The sequence below is a fragment of the Giraffa tippelskirchi genome, chromosome 11 (assembly GCF_054371585.1).
Source record: "Giraffa tippelskirchi isolate mGirTip1 chromosome 11, T2T-mGirTip1v1.2.pri, whole genome shotgun sequence".
Lineage (NCBI taxonomy): Eukaryota > Metazoa > Chordata > Mammalia > Artiodactyla > Giraffidae > Giraffa > Giraffa tippelskirchi.
Window position 1 is genome coordinate 40,743,783 of NC_137285.1, and position 12,519 is coordinate 40,756,301.

Sequence of the window (12,519 nt, forward strand, 5' to 3'; positions counted from 1 at the left end):
AATTATCTTTGAGTAATAGCTTTTTGGTGATTTCAATTTTAATTTTATCTTCTCTGAAACATAATATTTAATACTTTCAGCATTAGAAAATAAGAATGAACATTATCTGTTTTTTTAAATGGTGCTTTGGAGGCTATTTAATTACACAAATATATTGATCATTCATCCATTGCATTAAAAACATTTATTAACTGCCTACCAGCTGTTAGGCCCAGTACTAGAAACATAATGGAGAGAATAATTGACAAAGTCGTTGAATCACAGATAGTCTAGTGAGGGCTACAAAAAATGACAAAACAGAGAAGCAATAATACAGTGATAATACTGAGTGTCATGGAACCTTAGGAAAAGGTGGGAGTTACGGAGGTGAGATAAGTCTCTTTGATAGAACTTGAGTGAATTAGAGCCAGAAGAAGTGGTGTAGATAGGGAAGAAGGTTCCAAGTTTAGGGCTAAGATTTTCAAAGGTTCTGAATGGATACTACTGAAGACATGTGACAAGCCATGGAAGCAGGGGGAGGGTTTGGAAGGAGAACTAGCAAAAGTAAGTAGGTATGTTGATGACACATTCTATCCTTGAGAGTAAACAAAGAAAAAAATGGCAATTAATGGTGTTAATGAGAATGCTGTGATCATATTTTTGCTTTAAAAGATCACACTGACTATTGAATAGAGAATGAATTACAAGAGGACAGGACTGGAGACAGTTAGGTGGTGGTTTAAGTCACTGAGATGATGGTAGTGGCTTTAGGGATGGAGAGAGAAACCCGACGTAGATGTGGTCTGGTGATAGATTGGATTAGTGGTGGTGATGGTGGGGGAGATGTCAAGGAAAAGCAAGAGCCAAGGATGATGTTCTGACTCCCAGTTTGGGCAGCTGTGGATGGTGGTACCACTAATTGAGATCTGGGACAGATGAGGAGTCACGAAGTGGGAGGGAAAATGAGTTCATTTTGGGGGTACACCAAGTTTGAATCACCTCTGGGGAGTCCGGTACCCGGGGTGTTCAGAAAAGTTGTTGAAGATACAAATACAGATGTATGTTTTGGGGGGTGGTCATGAGAGTAGGTGAGAACACTAAGAGATACATGTAGAATGAGAAGAGAATAGGACTTAGGAGAGAACCCTAAGGAAAACCAGCATTTAGGAGACTGAAAGTGAGAAAGCAAATTAACTCAAAGCTGGTGTGGGACAGAAATTTTTTGTGTGATGTAATTTACAACCCCTTCTGGGAAGCAATTAGCATTCCTGATAAAGTGCGTGAACAGTTTTCTGACAGACTTTAATAAGACTGAGAACTCCTTCTGGGAAGCTAGGGTTACCCATCCAGCTGATTGACTAGCCTAATAATCTTTAACCAGATGTTCTTTTTTTTTCTTTTTGTATCCATTCTAAACATGGTTGGTGAATCATTCCTTTTTTCTTATAAAATGTCTCAACCAAAATGACTCCTTCAGTTGAATTTTTTGAAAGCTTCTCATTTACTCAAAAACAGTTTGTCTGAGGCATTGCTTGAACCAAAGAGAAAGAGGAGTCTCAGAAAGGGAATTAAGAGGGCAGAGAGATAGGAGAGAAACCAGAAGACTGCTGACATTATGGAAGCCAGGTGGATCTCAGGTGGCCTCGACCTGCAACAGCTTGGAGCCGGGCTTGGGTTCCCAACCAGAGATTGAGGCTGTGAAAATACCAGATCCTAGCCACTAGACCAGTGGTCAGTGACATGGACCCTGGCCCTTCGGCTTTCCAGAAAAGAATTCCCACAAAGGTGGAAAGTAGTGAAACAAGTAAACTATTTATTAAGAGGAGGAAACAATACAGTAGTTGTGGACGGACGCACAGCTAGACTCAGGGAGAGATAGTCGCTGAATCTCATCCTCATGGCAGTTTGACTCACTTTTATGGGGCATTTCTTCCAGGTTTCCTTTGGCCGATCATTTTGACTTGTCTGGTTCACAGTCCCTATTTGGTGTATCTCAGGATCCTTCCACGTGTGCACAGGCCTCTCTTAGCCAGGATGGATTTTACCGAAAAGGGTAGAACATCCCTTGACATAACTCCCCTTTGGCCTCCAAGGAGCCTTTCTGCACATGCGTGGTCAGGTATTCTGGTCTTGGAGTTTTGATCCACAGGGAATAAATCTTCAATTGCTTTACCCTGGGTGTGCGCGGTGGGGTGGGGGTGGGGTGTGCTCATCTACCTCCTGCCTCAAGGTGAAAGTATTTCATGAAACAGGGCACAAAGGGACAAGTTGTGGTGACCCAAGGACAAAAGAGCAGATAAAACCAAGGAGGGTCTTGGAATGTAGGGACAGAAAAACCAGACCCTCATCGTCCTTCCCTCCCCCAAGTTGTAACTATTAACAGATTTCAGGTCCTCCTGAGCATATAACCTGTCTCCCCTCTTACCCCACAGGGAGAAGGTATTTGCCTTACTCTTCCCTCCACCCAGTCAGTATATGTGCCTCATCCAATCAGCAAATGACCCGCAAGACCCCTATCCCACTCCTTGTACCCTGGGTACCCTGGACTACGGACCCCTGTTCAATGTCGGTTCTCCCTTGAGCTGGCCCGCTGTTCTAACAGCGTCTCCCACTCTAATAAACTTTATTTCCCTCTCATTCTGTCTCATGTCTGGAAATTCTTTTCCAACCCATGCACGGACCACAACACAAGTGTCAAATGGAAGTGAAAGGTCAAGTAAAATATGGATGAGAAATTGCTCCTGATTTTAGCAGTAAGAATGTCAATGGTGATCTTCTTTCAAAAAGTGTGACTGTAAAAGGGAAGACAGAAATAAAAGAGAATAAGGGAGATTTGAGTTTGTTTGTTTTTAGTGGGAGACAGAAGTTTATTTAAATGTGTTAGGGATGGAATTCGTAGCCGGAGAAGTAGAAAATACCTGAAAAAGCAGGGATAATCGTGAGTTCAGAGATCAGGAAAGGTGAGCTAGTCTCAGGATTCTGAGCCCAGGTGGAGGGAAGGCCCTGTGCATCCCACTGTGATAGAGAAAGGGGAGGGCGAGCCTGTAGAGAAGGCCCTCTGTAAGTCTGGTGTTAGATTAGAGGATTTCCTCTGCAGTGGCTTCTGTTACATGTGTGATGGAGGTTAGGAGCTCTGCTGAAAATGCCTAGGTAAGTGGCAGGATGGCAGAGCGAGGACGGGGAGGCAGCTCTGAGAAAGATCCAAGTGAGAACAGGAGAGGGAACAGTCCAGGGAAATAGTGATTTGAGGACCTGGTGGAAGTGGTGGAACACCTTGTGGAAACCACCAGCCCAGGTCTGTGATTTTCTCCTGTGGTACTCTGAAATCCCGATTCAGGCATGAGGACAATCAACCTGCACTCTTACTGGTGACTCCTTTGTTTGGAGCCTAGGCTCTGTTTTCTTCTTTCTTTGTAGAGACTTCCAGTTGATCTCATCCACTCCCATGACCTCAGTTAACCTCTATGCTGATAAATCCTAAACCAATACTCACCACCCAGCCTTTCTCTAGAACAGCTGACTCTTGATCCCATTGGCCTTGTGGGCATCTTCAATTGTCTGCCTCCTCAAGCTGAACTATTGCATTTTCTTTCCTTAGGAATTTCCTTCTTTTCCTTTGCCCGAGGGCAGGGGTTTGTCGTTTTCACCACGAACCCTGCTCAGTGTTTAATGAACATCTGTTGGAATTTCAAATGAAGGAGTCCACTCAGTTCTCTAAGCCAGAGACTTGGGAGACATCTTTTACTCCAGCTTTTTCACCTCTGACATCCAATCCATCACACACAGATGTGCCTCATGGCAGAGAAAAAACAGTGAATTATCAAACAGTTATAACACAGCAACTGAAGTGTTGGCTTCACCTCCCTTTCTTTGCTTCATTAACATTGGAACTAAACCAGTGTGTGTGTAGGTGCCTCCCTCCCAGCTTCCTCCCCCGACCCCACACCCTGTGGCCTTAGAGAAAATGGGAGCCAGTTTTTCATTTGCTAATGATTTGAGCTCAGGTTATAATGGACCATTAAGGTGTTTTGTGGAAGAAAAGAGGAAAATGGAGCTTTCCGGTGGAAGGATAAAGAGACTTGGAGTGGGGACCCCGGGACCCCAGAGAGGAGGGGCCTGGAATCTGATCCAGGCTTTTCTGAGTAGAGGGGCCAAGAAGGACCCTGCAAGGGGCCCAAGTCCTCCTGACTGGGGCCCCCTCCTTGTCTGCCCCGGGGCTTGCAGTTTCAGACTCCGTACTGTGTGCGGGGACAGGGCTTGGACAGCTCAAGCTGTTCACTGCCCAAGAGGACTTTCATTTAGTTGCCTAGATGTTGCTTCCTTAAGGGACAACTGCCTCTACAAAGTGGGCACCCTTCTGAGATGCCACAGAGACACTATAAGCCCCAGAGACATCCCTTGGACACCAAACTGGCTGGGGGGAAGAGCTCTCACACCCCTGCCCAGAGCAGATACTGAGACCCCTGGAGAGCTGGACTGTGTTCTCCAAGCTCCCACACAGGCTGCTTTGCCTGCTTGTCTCCCTTTCATGATCCATGGCTGTCATCCAAGCCTCCTTCTCTCACCTGGCAACTGCAGAAGCCTCCTAACTAGCCTCCCTACCTCGTGTCTCACCTCTACCCCATCCTTTTGCCATACAGAAGCCAGGGGCTTTATTTAAGAAACAAAAAATAAACCTCCAAATCAAGAAAACCACCAGACCCCGCCCCCATCCCCACTGCACCCCCAATCTGGTTAACACCTGTAATCTTAGGTTTATGCTTCCTCCACACCCTGTAGTTAATTGTCATTACCCCTTTGTATTTTAAACTGCCCTAAGGGTAAAAACCTGGAGAAGGAAATGGCAGTCGACTCCAGTATTCTTGCCTGGAGAATCCCATGGACGAGCCTGGTGGGCTATATAGTCCGTGGGGTCACAAGAGTCCAACAGGACTAAGCTACTACACCACCACCACAGAGCATAGACCTGCTTACCTATTTACTTGCAGCCTTGTCTCCCATGCCTTGTCATGTGCCTCAAAAATGGTGGATGAAAGTAAAATCTACTCAGGTGGTTGCTAAACCCGAAGCAGAATTATTTGAAAGGCTTGTTAAAACACAGATGGCTGGATCTTCCTTTCTGATTCAGCAGGTCTGGGGTGGGGATGGAAGTAACGAATCTCTGACAAGTTCTCAGGAGCAGTTGTTGCTGCTGGTTGGAGATCACATTTTGAGTTACCACTGCTCTGCATCTAATTAGAGAGGACCAGAGGGGTAGATTGGAGTGACTTTTTAGATAAGAAGAAAGGTCCATGGGAAACAAAATTTGGAAGTCATAGCTGCTAAGTCACTTCAGTCGTGTCCAACTCTGTGTGTCCTCATAGACGGCAGCCCACCAGGCTCCGCCGTCCCTGGGATTCTCCAGGCAAGAATACTGGAGTGGGTTGCCGTTTCCTTCTCCAGTTCATGAAAGGGAAAAGTGAAAGTGAAGTCGCTCAGTCACGTCCGACTCTTAGCGACCCCATGGACTGTAGCCTACCAGGCTCCTCCGTCCATGGGATTTTCCAGGCAAGAGTACTGGAGTGGGGTGCCATTGCCTTCTCCTCCTTCTTCTCTTGGAAGTCATAGAGGCAGTGGCTAAAAGAGATATTTGACTTTGATATTAAATTTGGCAAAACTTTCCAATAGTTGACAAGTTTGAGGGAGTAACTATGAGAATACATGATTGAAGTGGCCTGTAGATGAAGTTATGGCATGCAGGCTGGCCAAGACCTGAAAAAAAATTACTTTAAAAATTAAAATACTGAAAAGATAAAAATGAAAGAAGTGAAAAGAAATATTGTAAAATGAAATACATGACATCATTCAAATATGTGACATTATTAAAAATGCCTAGAAAAAAACCTGAAAAATATATGGCAATGTTTATAATAGTTACCCATATAGGTGCGATTTATCATCTTCATTTGCCTTTCTAAAATTTGAAAATTCTCTCCGTCATGTTTTCCATTCATGATTGAGAAAACTTTTCCTATTTTGAACCTCTGCAGTCTTGGACATTTCCATCTGGCTGAATTAAGTTATTTCCTCTTCTGTCTGTCAGACTTGTTTCTCTTTGACATCTTGCATTGTGCTAAAAGTATGAAAATCAACAAAATTAAAATAACCAAATCAAAGACAAGCAAAAGAAAACAAAAAGGAAGAACCTCGAGAAAGGCAATAATTTAGTCAGTCCTGACACCTGCAATAAAGCATCTTGGTCACTGGTCTTCCAATCATTCTATGTACTGTACACCTATTTGGAGGGATTACCAGGCCGTTCATGACTGGTGACTTCATCGATTGGTTAGACAGGGAGCTCTGTTCCCCAAATGATATCATTCAAAAAAGTTACTCTTTTCTGTCATTTAGTTATTAGAGTTATTTTAAAAACTACTTGACAACTTAAGCTCGCTTTATACCAAGGTATTGGGGAATAAATTAAAAGTTCCACACAATTAAAGTACATACAAACTTTTAGAACACAACTCATTTTATCCATGAGAGCACTTGTGCAATAAAAATTGTATATACATATGTCATAACATATACCAATTGGCAATGGTATTTGCCAGGAAGAATTTCTTGCTCAATTTCTTTGAAGGAAGGAACTTTATAGGGTTTTAGCATACATATCTACTTCATTTCAAAGATGAACCATTCTGAATTTCGAGTCAAGGTTTTATAATTCTTTATCTGCAGTTCAGTTCAGTCGTTCAGTCGTGTCCGACTCTTTGTGACCCCATGAATCGCAGCACGACAGGCCTCCCTGTCCATCACCAACTCCCAGAGTTTACCCAAACCCATGTCCATCGAGTTGGTGATGCCGTCCAACCATCTCATCCTTTGTCGTCCCCTTTTCCTCTTGCCCCCAGTCCTTCCCAGCATTAGGGTCTTTTCCAATGAGTCAACACTTCGCATGAGGTGGCCAAAGTATTGGAGTCTCAGCTTCAACATCAGTCCTTCCAATGAACACCCAGGATTGATCTCCTTTAGGATGGACTGGTTGGATCTCCTTGCAGTCCAAGGGACTCTCAAGAGTCTTCTCCAACACCACAGTTCAAAAGCATCAATTCTGTGGCGCTCAGCTTTCTTCACCGTCCAACTCTCACATCCATACATGACCACTGGAAAAACCATAGCCTTGACTAGACGGACCTTTGTTGGCAAAGTAATGTCTCTGCTTTTCAATATGCTATCTAGGTTGGTCATAACCTTCCTTCCAAGGAGTAAGTGTCTTAATTTCATGGCTGCAATCACCATCAGCAGTGATTTTGGAGCCCCCCAAAATAAAATCTGACACTGTTTGCACTGTTTCCCCATCTATTTCCCATGAAGTGATGGGACCAGATGCCATGATCTTAGTCTTCTGAACGTTGAGCTTCAAGCCAACTCTTTCACTCTCCTCTTTCACCTTCATCAAGAGGCTCTTTAGTTCTTCTTCACTTTCTGCCATAAGGGTGGTGTCATCTGCATATCTGAGGTTATTGATATTTCTCCCGGCAATCTTGATTCCAGCTTGTGTTTCTTCCAGCCCAGCGTTTCTCATGATGTACTCTGCATATAAGTTAAATAAGCAGGGTGACACTATACAGCCTTGACATACTCCTTTTCCTATTTGGAACCAGTCTGTTGTTCCATGTCCAGTTCTAACTGTTGCTTCCTGACCTGCATACAGGTTTCTCAAGAGACAGGTCAGATGGTCTGGTATTCCCATCTCTTTCAGAATTTTCCACAGTTTATTGTGATCCACACAGTCAAAGGCTTTGGCATAGTCAATAAAGCAGAAATAGATGTTTTTCTGGAACTCTTTTGCTTTTTCGATGATCCAGCAGATGCTGGCAATTTTATCTCTGGTTCCTCTGCCTTTTCTAAAACCAGCTTGGATATCTGGAAGTTCATGGTTCACATATTGCTGAAGCTTGGCTTGGGGAATTTTGAGTGTTACTTTACTAGCGTGTGAGATGAGTGCAATTGTGCGGTAGTTTGAACATTCTTTGGCATTGCCTTTCTTTGGGATTGGAATGAAAACTGACCTTTTCCAGTCCTGTGGCCACTGCTGAGTTTTCCAAATTTGCTGGCATATCGAGTGCAGCACTTTGACAGCATCATCTTTGAGGATTTGAAATAGCTCAACTGGAATTCCATCACCTCCACTAGCTTTGTTTGTAGTGATGCTTTCTAAGGCCCACTTGACTTCACATTCCAGGATGTCTGGCTCTAGGTGAGTGATCACACCATGGTGCTTATCTGGGTTGCGAAGATCTTTTTTGTACAGTTCTTTTGTGTATTCTTGCCACCTCTTCTTAATATCTTCTGCTTCTGTTAGGTCCATACCATTTCTGTCCTTTATCGAGCCCATCTTTGCATGAAATATTCCCTTGGTATCTCTAATTTTCTTGAAGAGATCTCTAGTCTTTCCCATTCTATTGTTTTCCTCTATTTCTTTGCATTGATCGCTGAGCAAGGCTTTCTTATCTCTACTTGCTATTCTTTGGAACTCTGCATTCAGATGGGAATATCTTTCCTTTTCTCCTTTGCTTTTCGCTTCTCTTCTTTTCCTAGCTATTTGTAAGGCCTCCTCAGATAGCCATTTTGCTTTTTTGCATTTCTTTTCCATGGGGATTGTCTTGATCCCTGTCTCCTGTACAATGTCCCGAACCTCTGTCCATAGCTCATCAGACACTCTGTCTATCAGATCTAGTCCCTTAAATCTATTTGTCACTTCCACTGTATAATCATAAGGGATTTGATTTAGGTCATACCTGAATGGTCTAGTTGTTTTCCCTACTTTCTTCAATTTAAGTCTGAATTTGGCAATAAGGAGTTCATGATCTGAGCCACAGTCTGCTCCTGGTCTTGTTTTTGTGGAGTAGACATAAATGAAATAACTAGATAAATATTTATAAGTTTAATCATGTATGATTTCAAAATTAGGAATATGAATATATGTATTCAGTATTTCTATAAACCTATTATTATGGAAGAGAATAATTAAACTGTGTATGCCAATAGCAAAATGAAAGCGATATACAGAATGGTAATTTTCACCATGAACACTGATCAGAAAAGACTAGGATCTTGATAACTACACTGACTACTTTGTACCTATTTTCTTGAATGTCCTTTTTATCTCTGATAATAAACTGTGAATTAACAGGACCATTCTAGACACCAGGAAATTTTGATCAGGAATGATTTGGTAAGTTAAGATAATAAGTGACAGAGTGTTAACAGAAACTCATTTCCTAATTGCCAGCTTAGTATTTCTTATCTTGAAATATGCTGCCACAAGACACCGCTGTCCCATTTTAGAAATAGGATGTATAAGTTCCCTTTGTGATCTGGCAGAAGACATTTATTATTTTAAAAATGTCAATTGCCGATCATTAATAATGAATTGTTTTTACATGTTCTTTATTGATACAAGTTGTCCTCCATTTCTATAAATAATCATCAACTTGTAAGTTTGGTAAAAACAATCAGAAATGACTGTTAATTAGACAAGGGGTATTGAATATTATCTTGTATATCGTCTCCATGGGGAAACTAAGATCCAAAGACGTTTGTTCAAGTCATAGTGTGAGTTGATAGGAGGCTGCAGACTTTTGGTGCAGGGCTGTTTTGGCACATGGCACTACCTCATCAGGTTCCTGGGACCATCAGTCTTAATCATCATATCAGTGTTGAGGGTTCATGTATTCTTTTACCTCTTTATTTTTCTCATCCATTTACTCAGCACACTTTCATTTTTGTTGCCTGATGTTTTGGGAGTGGGGATAATCAGAAAAAAAAAAAAGTTAAAGGCTGAATGGCAAGTGTGATTTATTTTTTATTTTTATTTTTTGCAGGGGAATGAGTGAAGTAGGTTTCCCTGGAATGTGGAAAAGTTGCAGTCTTCAAAGGCGAGAAGACTAAAACTGAGAGGAGGGATGGCTTTCCTACTGCCAGGGTCTCTGCTGGGCATGTTTATGGAGTTATTCCAGGTAACAACCCTTCAGGTAGGGCCTGTTAACCCAATTTTTATTACTTAGGAAGAAACTGAGGCTCAGAGAGGTTTTGTAATTTACCCCACAGTTGCACAGCTGACAACGCGTAGAGTCAGATTCAGTTCAGGGTCTGTCTGGCTATGAAGCCTGTGTCCTTTTACTTCTGCAGTAGAGTATGCATAAAGTGAACCAAGGAAAATAGCGGTAACTTCAGGGCAACATTAATAACAGTAATAATGATAGCATAGTGCTTTACATATGCAGTTTCTTTGAACAGGATTAAGTAAGCACATAAACAGGACTAATCGAGTGTCTTTGTACTTCATTAGTGAAGCAGGCAAGAGAGAACGAGGACATATACTTAAGATTTCCTTTGGTTTACTTTGCTTTCTGAAAAATAATTGACTCAATTAGTTTTGTTTTCCCACATTTATCCGATTACTATGATCCTGATATGGGTGGATGGGTTGGTGTGCGATTTTGTGAAACTAAACCTGATATATTCAGAAGAATTCTTACAGTAGATAAGTATGCCTTTGGGTTTGATACTCAATTTTGTCATCAGTGATCTATGTTCCGGATTATTGGATAGTATTTTCAACCTGTACCCTATTTTTTTTCTTTTCCCTTTAGAAGCAGAATATCATATAGACTCATTTCTTTAAGGGGGTCCATGAGAGAAGAGGGCTTCCCTGGTGGCTCAGAGGGTAAAGAATCCGCCTGCAATGCAGGACCCCAGGGTTTGACGCCTGGGTCCGGAAAACCCCCTAGAAAAGAGAATGGCAACCCACTCCAGAATTCTTGCCTGGATAATCCCATGGAGCATGGTGAACTATAGTCCATGGGGTCGTAAAGAGTTGGACATGACTGAGCGGCTAACACTTTCATATTTTCAAGAGAGAAGTGTGTTAATCTCTACATGAAAAAATTTGTGTTCTGCAGAAAATCAGTAACCACTCCTTTTTTATACATAAATACCCCTGAATTAATCTAATTTTATATTAGTCTGCAGCTCCAGTTTTAGCATTAGGCTCAATTCTCCCTATTTGGAAGACAAGTCCAGTTCTGTAACACCTTGTAATATAACGGTGGTGTCAATTTACAAATAATTACTGTCTCCTAATGAATTAATGCTTATTTGCAATTATCATTTCGATAGAAACTTAGGTAAAGATGTTTTCTGGCTCCAAAGCTGGATTTTCTATATTTAAAAATGTCATAATCCGCAGCTCCCCAAAACTGTTACTACGAAAGAACTATTTATTTTTCCATTCAATCTAAAAATAAAAGCTCTCACCCAAATTACATTCCTTAATAGCCACAGCTTAATCTACATAATTTTAAAGTAATTTGAAAGAATCCTTTTCTAGTGCAGTGATGTCAAACAAGAGTTGAGACTGGGAGAGTAAGGGATAATTTAAAAGCCCACCACCCTGCTTGGAGACGCCTCAAGAAAGTCTAGGTTCACAAGAGAGGTGAATGAAGAGATTTTAAAAGCGGAAGCATGCGGCTCTTTGCAAGCCCCTGCTGACACAGGCCGAGCCTGCTACGGCGAGGGCCGCGAAGAGTTAACGAGGGACCGAGCCCCCCGCACCGTGGTTCCCGGCGCGCTCCCTCCGCCCTCCCGTCCCCACCCTCTCGTTTTGGCAAGGGATTAAAGTGCTCCCCCCTGTGGCAGCAGTGACCCAGAAATGAGTTTGATTCACACAGTCCTTCCTCCATAACAAGCCAAACGCCCGTCCGAGAGTGCCTCCCTGCGCGAGCGCCGGGTGTGTGCGCGCCGGGGAGAGCAGGGGCCCGCCCGCCACTCCGTCCGCCAGCCCGCCGCGGCCCGAACTCATGCGGCGCGGAGCGAGCGGCGAGGAGCCCAGCGCCGCGGACGAACCCCTCCGCAGCAGGTACGCGCGCGGGCCGCGGGGGGCGCGCGGGGAGGGCGCGCCGACCGAGAGTCCGCGCGTGTCCGCGTGTGGGTCCGTGTGCGCGTCCCGATCCCGCGGCGGCGGCAGCGGCGGCGGCTGCAGGACGAGCCGAGAGGCTCAGCCATATTTGATGGTTTTGTTGCTTTGCTCGGGAGTTCTCGGGAGTAATTTAATGCCGAAGGTCGCTGCCTAGTGGAAATAATATAGTACGTCATTAATATGGCGCCAAAAGATTGGGTTCTCGATATGTAGCGAAGGAGGGAGGGCCGGCAGCCGCCGAGCGCAGCGTTACTATCCCACCAGTAACTTGGGCATTGCTGGGGCGGGGGCCGGAGGAGGAGGAGGAGAGGATGATTTTTGGATCCTGAGAATTGATCTGTGTTGGATCAGTAAGTTTTATTATGATTATTTTTCAGTTTTGGGGGCTGAACACTTAAGAGCTTTTTCTTTTGGATTTGCGAAGAACATGCGGTTTTCAGGCGAATCATCAATTAAAACGCGTTCAGGAGCAGAAACCCAGTTTAGTTGGCTTTAGTTATAGAATTTTTTAAACAGCCAAAGTGCATTAGGTTGCATGGAAGTGGAAAGCATAATAGCAACTTGGTAGACAGATG

At 43.4% G+C, this 12,519-nt stretch overlaps 1 protein-coding gene across 16 annotated transcripts in view; it reads left to right on the forward strand.

The window, feature by feature from the left end:
* The window catches only part of JADE1 (jade family PHD finger 1), a 502,176-nt gene that overhangs the window by 433,498 nt on the left and 56,159 nt on the right, over positions 1-12,519 (forward strand). For 9 of the 16 annotated variants that reach the window (XM_081538240.1, XM_081538244.1, XM_081538243.1 and 6 more), the window contains one exon: positions 9,849-9,983. The exons of 1 other annotated variant lie outside the window; for it this stretch is intronic. The gene's annotated coding sequence lies outside the window, so the exon portion shown is untranslated. Of the gene's footprint in view, positions 1-9,848; positions 9,999-11,702; positions 12,295-12,519 lie in introns of those variants that run through there. 6 more of the 16 variants (XM_081538246.1, XM_081538234.1, XM_081538229.1 and 3 more) reach the window with 4 other exon arrangements.